Raw genomic sequence first — 9,483 nt, 5'->3', positions numbered from 1 at the left:
AAGCAATTTCTAGAATGATTAATGCTCTAATCTTGCTGGCATCATCAATTTCCTTTTGCTATTAGATCCTTCTCACCAGCAAATAAATTTGCTGTGGTTCCCCGACATTACCCTTCCAGCCATGGCCCCATGTCTCTCCTTTCCTTCACAACAAGAGCTCTTGTAATAGTTTGTACTTGCTGGTCCACATTCTTAGCTTCTCCTGAACCCATTTCAATCAGGATTTTGGCTCCTTGCCCCACCAAAACCCTCGAGAAGGTCACCAGTGATTCCCACGTCGCCTGACCCAATGGTCAGCTCTTAGTTCTCATATGACTTGGCTTCCTCACGTTACTTACCTGTATGGATCTCCTGCATAATTTTCTTTTCTTCACTTCTAGGGCACCACACTCCACTTGTTTTCTTACTTTTTTTCTAGCTGCTACTTCTGTCTTCTTTGCTGTTTTCTTTCCATAGTTTTAAATCTCAAATAAAGTAACCAGGGGCTTGGCTCTTGAATCTCTTCTCTCGTCACACTCCAGCCTCTCGGCTTGTGGAACCATCTGTCTCCCTCTGAACTCCAGACACACTTATTGAGCTGCACCTTGATATTTCCCTTTGGATGTGAAGTAGGATGTAGTAGGCATTTCAAACTTAACATGTAAATAAATTTCTTTTTATCTCTCTCCAGATTTGCTCCTCTGGCTGGTATCCCAACCCTAAAAAAGGTGACAGACTGTTACTCTTGACCTCTTTTTGTTCACGCTCTACAGCTGATCCACCAGAAAATACTATTGGCTCACCTTTAAATTATATTCATAATCTGACTGCTTTCATCACCTGCTTCCATTGCTCCCACCATTATTTCTCACCTAGATTATTATAACAGCTTCCTGTCAGGTGCCCCAGTCTCCATTCTCAGCAGTAAAGCCAGAGTAATTATTTTAACAGAGTTAGGTTATGAACTTCTCTACTCAAAACCTCCAATGGCTTCTTTATGGATTGAACTGTGTTTCCCCCAAATTTATATGTTGAAGTCCTAACCTGTAGAACTTCAGAATGTGCCCTTATTTGGAGATAGCATCTTTACCAACTTAAAATGAGGTGATTAGGGTGAAACCTAATTTGATATGACTGGTGTCCTTATTAAAAGGGAAAATTTAGAGAGAGGCTTTCATATTAGGAGAATGTCACGTGAACACGAAGATGACCATACATAAGCCAAGGAGAGAGGTTTGTAACAGATTCTCCCTCATAGCCCTCAGAAGGAATCAACCCTGCCAACACCTTGATTTTGAATGCCTAGATTCCAGACTGTGAGATAATGAATTTCTATTGCTTAAATCACCTAGTTTGTGGTACTTTGTTACAGCAGCCCTAGCAAACTGAAACAAGTTTCTTTCTCCTCAGAGTAAAAGTGAGCCTCTCTCTCTGACCTACAAGGCTCTTCACTATAGGGGCTGTTCACTTTCTGAGTTCTTTGTCTACTGTTTTCCCAGCTGCTCACTCTGCTCCAGACCTACGGGGCTCTTTGTGCTTCTTTACACATACTAGTCTGACTCCTACCTTAGACCTTTGTACTCGCTCTCCCCTTCAGGGAACATTTTCCTTCCAGATTGTTTCATGGTTTGCTCCCTCATTTTCTTGGTCTCTATTCAGATGCTATCTTTTAGGTGCTTTATTCTCCTTGGTACTTAGCACTACCTAAATCACTCAATATTTTAAAAATTTGTTTTGTTTACTGTCTGTTCTGCCCTCACTAAAATGCAAGCCACATGAGGTCAGGAATTTTTTTGTCTGTTTACTACTGAGTGTTAAACAGCTTTTGGCATATAGCAGAAGATCAAAAATTTAGTTGAATGAGTGAATTGATTAATGAATGAATGAATCATGAGCATAAGCTCTGCACTGCCATCTAAATGTACTATGTACGGGAGGCTCAGCGTGCGTTCTGAAAAGTGGTGAGGACCTTGGCCTATGAACACAACAGCTATGAAATATTTCCAACGACAAATACCAAAGGAAGGAACAAGTACAGTTTCTTTCCTTGAAAGATTACAAAGTAATTGGGAAGGCTAAACATAAATGCATGAAAAACATAGACTAAGTCTAGAGAACTATATATCAACATGAGCAACTAAATCCAGCAAACTCTGATTTCTAAAATGATGAGTCAAGGAGCTTTATTAGAAAAGTGTCTGTTGTATAGAAACAAATCAATACGTACTTGAACACTAGAAAGCATTTTTAAAGATACGCTCATATACACCTTACAGAATAAGTACATTTCTAGAATATTTATGAGGTCTCAAGCGCATGTATTGGGTATGTTTAGTCTACTATGGGAGCACACAAAATATATTTGTCCGCAAATACTTTGTCTCTTGAATAAACACAATCCACCAAGTAACAGCACCAGCAACTTAAAAAAAATAGAGACAATTGACACTACTAGGAACATTCTGAAGAGGCAGAAGTTACCAAACTGGAATCTGGACACCACCTGATGAAAAACAATTAAATGTTGTAGAGTTGGCAAATGACAGAAGGAAATATAGTTGACTGGAAAATAACCTGTGATGTTTGCTTTTGATCTTTCTGCTGTTATACTTCTCTCCTTTTTATTATTTCCCCTCATCATGAAAACTTTCCCTCTCATTTCTTAGATGAGTAATTAAACCCTGACCTCAGGTATAAGTCCCAAAGATAGTTACCAATAAAAGCTAATCAGGAGGTAACTTCTGGTCTTTATTTTGATGCTGATTCACCACGAGATCTTAAGTTGTCTACGAAGTACTCTAAGTTCTTTGGAAGAAATCCACGATGTAAAGCAGAGGATTATTATGGCAGCAGATACTACTATTATTTGTCTGGAAATAATCCCAGTTTCACTTCTGATGTCTAGAAGATTCTATTTTTCTTTTTCTCTATTTTCTATTGTTTCCTCTTTCCGCTCATTAAAACTTCCAGTAAAACAACAAACAAATGTATGGGGGTAGAATAAATTCAAGATTCAAAATAGCATGACATTCACATGAATCTACATGGTTACAGACATTAAAGAGTTTTTATTAAGTGTTTAACACATCAAGATAGTAAGGGAATATGCAAGAATATTCCAAAATAGGTGTTTTTTAATTATATATGAAGGCACTAAATATTCATTTAAATGTAACATCTAACCAAGTTCCAGAAGCATAGCTATAAGGTGAAGCAGGTTCTAGAGCCCAAACCATACATGTCATTAGGAAACTTGATCCCGTAGTTGAAAGGTTTCCCTAAGCTCATTGCTCTTCACTTCACAATTTAGAAATAAAAAGTATTTCATAGTGGAGAATACACACAGAAGTAGCTTAGCATTGCATTACACTAAATTGTTCATCCCAGTGATAAAATATTTGAATACCTCCAATAAATGTATATTTATTTATTCACAAATTACTTAACATATGAAATAGTATGTAAAGTAAAACATATACAAAAATAAAACAAAAATGTTCTAAAAATAGAACATTTAAAAAGATGAATTAAGGATAAAACAGGCAATACTTTTAAGTGCCTTGTAAGTTCTTATTTCAAATAGTCTTATTAATGCCAAATATTTTCTGCCCAATTCTTCTAAGGTGTGCCGAGACCATCCATGTCTTAAGCGCATAATACGGCTGAAAAAGAGCCTTTACTTGGAAGTCGAGAGGGGTCAGCTCTGCCATCTTCTTTCCTTGCGCTTCCTTCACTGTTATCTTTCATTGTGGGCTCTTTGATGGATTAATTATAAACCATATTTTGTGTAATTGATTTAATTAAAGTTAGGTGACATAATCCATAAATTCTTTCAGCACGGGTACGTATAAGTGCCATATACTGTAATATGCTAAAAGCAATGGAAGCATGAGAACAATGGTGTCTCTCGGGGGTGGACCTCCTCTTCTTTTCTCACCTGACTTCTGACTATGGACTCAAAGGGCGAGGGTGAACCACATCATACATGATAGTAAAGTTCAACATCTTCCTTATTTTTTAAGATAAGTATAGAAGAGCTAATATGCCGCTTTCCAATCATTCATGTGGGACATGCACATTGGAAACCATTCTTCTAGAGATGTTTTCAAATGTGGATGCCTCCGAATTTTGAAAACACACTTAAAGCAACTCATGACTCTGATAGTATCAAATTTAATTTTCAGATATCTGTATGAAAATAGAGCTACCAAGCCAAGACTAGTCTACCTTTTCCCCATTGAGATGATAAAATAAATAGCCAAATGCCAGATTGTATTGTCATCATGTTTTATCCTTATTTCCGCAACAGCTGATAATGATTCTTCATCAGCAATGTTATGTCTATAATCACTATTCCTTTGTTTAAAGGATGATAATGTAAATTATTTCTTTGGTGTATGGTATAGAACCAGTAGAGTCAGTAAAGTAATCGTTCAACAATTAAAAGTGTATTAAGGAATAAAACGACCAGTTCAGGCACCAACATGGATGAATTTCAAAAACCTGATGCTTAGTGAAAGAAATCATCTGCAAAAGAGCACACACTCTATAATCCATTTATATACAATTCTGGATAAGGCACACTAATCATCATGATAGAAATCAGGATGGTGGTTTTTCCTTCCGGTGTGGAGAGGTGGGATTGACTGGGAAGGGATGCGTGGGAACTTTCTGGAGTGATGGAACTGTTCCATATCTTGATAAAGAACTGGATTAAATGAGTGTATGCATTTTTCAGAACACATTTATCTGTACAGTTAATATCTCTGCATTCAATTGTATGTAAATTATGTCATTAAAAATTTAGGTACATAGTACCTAAATTGTTTCTAATGATGGATTCATGTGGTCTTATGCTGTCTTACTCAGCTTCTGAATAGCTATTTCCATTTAGTCACAATTAAATAAAGAGGCTTCAACTGGTAAAATCTGCACATTAGGTGTCAGAATAGAGTGGTAGTAATAATAATTGTTAGTAGTATATTTTTTTGCATATTGATTATATGCCAAGCATTATGTTATTCCTATCTCATGGGGAAGAAGACACTCAGGCAGAGAAAATTTGAGTAAGTTTTGCAAAGACATATAAGCAATAAATGACAGAGTTGGACTTGGACGTCAGGTTTCTCTGATCACAGAGCCCTGCCTTCAATTACTAGGGCAAATGTGATCTTCTTTTAGAAAAGAATGTGAGAATTTCCAATCTGTTCAAGGATACAATATGAAAACAAACATTTATTGAGCGTGTACACTGTGACAGGAGCCATGCTAAGTGTTTCATGCCATTATCTCTGTATAATTACAATTATCTCCTTTTTTACAGATGAGGAATTTGAAGCTCAGAGAGATTAACCAAGTGGCTCAAGATCACACAGTAAGTGGAAGATATCAGATTTCATTCTACAACCCCTGAAATCAAAGTCCAGGCTTTTGTACTTACTGTAGTTCTTAACTAGGAGATTCATTAGAATTAATACTAGAGATATTTTAAATCGTACATTTCTGGACCTGGCTTGGGTGTTTTTATACTGTATATTGTATGAAGACTTGAGAATTGGTCTTTTTCACAAAATCGTCTGGTGATGCTAAAGAAAATCCTACCTGAGAACCAGTGTACCAAGTAGTCATTTGTTTTTCAATAAGACCCCTTACTCCTCTTAAAATGTTTATGCATTTATTTTGTTGTAAAAGTTAAATAGAGAGGAGGCCTTCTGTCATGATAAACAGATAGGAGTAAACACCAGTAGATCTTGGCTTAAGCCTTACTTCTGCTATTAACTTGCTAAAAGGCTTTAGGCAAAGCTTGTGAAATCCTCTGGGCCACGGTTTTCTCATTTGTAATATTAAAGAGTTGAACACACCTTTTTAAAAGATTCCATCTAGTTCTAACATTCAACAAATTAAAACTATGTTTGTTTGTTCAATTCTGTGACCATCTTTGAAGTACCAGGAAGGACCCTGGGGTATCTATCATACAGGTAAGTGGAAATTTGTTGAAATATTGAAGATCAACATGTAAAATAGCATAAGTATGGTGATATTTTCTAGGGGAACCAAGAGATACCACTGGTTTCTACACAAACTGATTTGTCAAAGAATTTCAAATCTTTGTTACTTCAAGAAAAGTTAAATAAAAGCAACCATTGTGTATTTCACATCTATTGTGTCAAATTTACATCACTGTTCAGGTATAAAGATGCAAGAAGTGATCTTTATCTTCAAATTCAGGAAATGAGCAAAATAGACATAATCTGTTGATAAGCGAGATGCACTAACAGTAAGTGATTATAATTATGTTCATGGACTGGCAAAGTTGGAGGTTGCCGGGTTTGGGCCACAATTCATCTGATTTGGCACAGAAAATAAAAGTTAGGAGTTTCAACTTGCTGTGTGAGGAGTATGTGGCCAACCACAGACCAGGGAGGACTGAATGTGAGAAGAAAAAGAGACATGAGTTGATTTGTAAAACTGGAAGAACTAATGTACATGAGAAAGAGCTGAAGTGATGAAGAAAGGGTGTAAACCGTGGTAGATAGAGATGTGGGGAGTTGAGACTAGCACCGGAAATATCTCAGTGACTCCTGCCTACACATGCCCCACCAAAAGACAGATGTTATGCAGGGTAGAAAAGTAACTCTGGTGTCCATAGCGCTTCAACAGTCTACCACCCTGAGAACCATTTCAGCCTCCACCTCTGCTTCTCTCCTGATACCTTACTCTGAGCTTGCTCTATTCTCTCTTTATTTTTCCTTCGCTCTACCACACCTTCGGGCTTACTCACGTCATCAACTGTAACCTGGCAAGTGCCTGCTGCCTTTTCTCCTATGGCTTGTGACTCCCCTCTATTGCTCAGATGTCTTCCTCAGAGCTGGGCTGAAACCAGGTTTTTCCATGGGGGAGACGCCCAAATGAAGGGCAAAGTCATGTCTGTGTTACTGTTTGGAGGGGAGCCATGACCAGAGAAAACATCCCACATTTGACTTCCTTTTCTCTCATTTTTTTTTCTTTCATATCACTTCCTCTAATTTGTATTATCATGGTCTCAACAGCCTTGATAAAAATCGAAAAGGTGCACCTTTGGGAGCATGAACTTAGGGGATCTGCTTTCTTCCTACGGACTTCTGCTCTTTCTACATATTTTGTACTTTCTAAGGAAGAAGTTTTATTTACTTACTTTGTTTTGTGTTTTCTAATATAGAGCAGTGTCTTTAGGAAGAGCTCGTATGTCAAATGCTCCCTAATGGGCCACAGGCTTCCTTCAGGCCCAACCCACAGATTTCTGCCAACAACTGAGATACTGATCTATTATCTATCAATTGTATCCAGGATTATAGTTACGCCACCTCAAGTAGGACAGCCTATGAACAAAAACAACATCAACAATCCCTTTGATAATTTGTTTTAGAAGGAAGCACTGGACAGAACAATCAATTAGTTTCATGGACTTCTCATTTGTGCAGTCAGAAACAACTAGATTCCCCATAGTCCTATAGTTAATTGAAACAATGAGAATAGCATGTTTCTCTTCAATTAAGCTTTTGCATTTTAAAACGCTAAGTGTAAGTTTTCAAGAACCTACAGTTCAAATACAAACCGAAGTTTAAAACGATGTTTACAAAAATATGCACAATGTCTCTAAAACACTGGCTTTTTACTGAAATACAATTTATGTACAATAAAATTCACCGATTTTAATAATACAATCACCCATGTTATTGCTTAAAATAACTTTAGTGTTGTACACAGCTTTATCTCTGGCATTCAAGGGCAATATGACATCAACATAATTTATGTTATATTTGATGATACAGATTATTTTTTCTATCAACAGAGTTTTAAGTGCTTCCAAGTCATTAGATAACAGATTTTTGTTTGTCTCTCCGTTTGCCCTGCCCTCATTCATGTGCCTTTTCTATTAACAAAGGGTAACAATGAAAAAGGGTATATAAGTGATGATTTATCCATGTACCAAGTCTTCTCTCCTACTGGGCAATGTTCAACCTCCTTTGAAGTTAAGCGTGGCCACATGACCTTTTTGACTAATGCAATGTGAGCAGAAGTGAAGTCTGCCCCTTCGAGAGAGAAGCTCTAAGAGTTTCTTTCCTCTTTTCCTGCCCTAGTAATGATAGGAGCATGTGTGGAGAGAAAGCCTGAGTTCATGAGTAACTAAAATCAACAGAGACTTCTACTAGCTGTGTTCGGCATGAAGTATGAAATAATAAACCTTAGTACGTAATAATAAACCTTAGCCACCGAGTAATTTTAGGATTGACTGTTACTGAGTTGTGTTAGCATTAGCATTTGACCCTGACTGAAAGGGGAAGAATGTGACCTGGCTATGTGAATAACATACACAATTATTGATTGTCATATTTCCATTAGAGAATTATTATTGATTGTCACATTTCCATTAGCGAATTATTAGTCTTTTCTTTCTATCTTACTCAGCAGCTCCAAAGTAAGCTTCTTCCTTTATGATCAAGTTCTTGAAATTTGCATTGGAAGAATAAATTATTTATTGAACATTCAGTACAGCTGGGTCAACTTGGTCTCTGACAGAGATTGCCATTCTTCAAAGAGATCATGTCCTTTCTACATGGCATTAAATTTTAAACAGAGTGTACTCAGCATAAAATAATCTCTCCATGGAAGAATACAATAATTAGCAATGTCAGGCTTCGTAGCAGACACTCTCAGTGCTCACCAGTGTCTGTGATATCCTGTTCTTCATGGGCCCCTCTAGGCTACACCTTACAACCCCTTTGCATGTAAGTCACTTTCAATCCCAGGCAGTTAAGAGCATGTGTGCTTCTTCATACTCTCTTGCTTTCTTTGTTTGAATGGCTAAATACAAAGGAGGACAAGGCCCTAGAAGAAGGTAAATCAACATGAGGGTAAGAGCTTGGGCCTCTAAGTGACAGAGTGGATCAAAGTCTACCCCACTGGCTTCCTACTCCACCAACCTGTGCGGGGCACTGTTGTGAGCCAGGAATAGACCTCTATTTTCATAATCCCCTGAGTTTCAAGATTTGTTTGTTACATCTGCTAATGTTAGTTATCCTGACTAATATAGTAGTTAATTCTTTAACAATGCTACAACACTATAATTTGAAAGCATAAATTTCTCTACTCAATTTAATCCAATTTTACATAATCCTGTTAACCTCACTTCATTCATGAAGTAACAGAACTTATGTGGTTTGTCAAAGTCATATACACAATAAATATCAAGTATTAAACTTCATTTTCTGTCCGAGATCTAGGGCTTCTATCACACCTTGCAACAGCAATCAAAGGCTGAATTTCTTGGCAATTTACTGTCTCAGCTTTATCTATCTATTTTTCTATCTATCTATCTATCTATCTATCTATCTATCTATCTATCTATCTATCTATCATCTATATAAAGCTATGGATATAGACAATATAGATGTAGATGTAGATATATATATGTATACATACATAGTTCAGAAAGTTGGATTACACAGATATGGGATTTGGTTA

This window comes from Rhinolophus ferrumequinum, chromosome 4 (genome assembly GCF_004115265.2).
Source record: "Rhinolophus ferrumequinum isolate MPI-CBG mRhiFer1 chromosome 4, mRhiFer1_v1.p, whole genome shotgun sequence".
NCBI classification, from domain to species: domain Eukaryota; kingdom Metazoa; phylum Chordata; class Mammalia; order Chiroptera; family Rhinolophidae; genus Rhinolophus; species Rhinolophus ferrumequinum.
The sequence above is the reverse complement of the archived record's forward strand: the minus strand, read 5'-3'. Positions refer to the sequence as shown.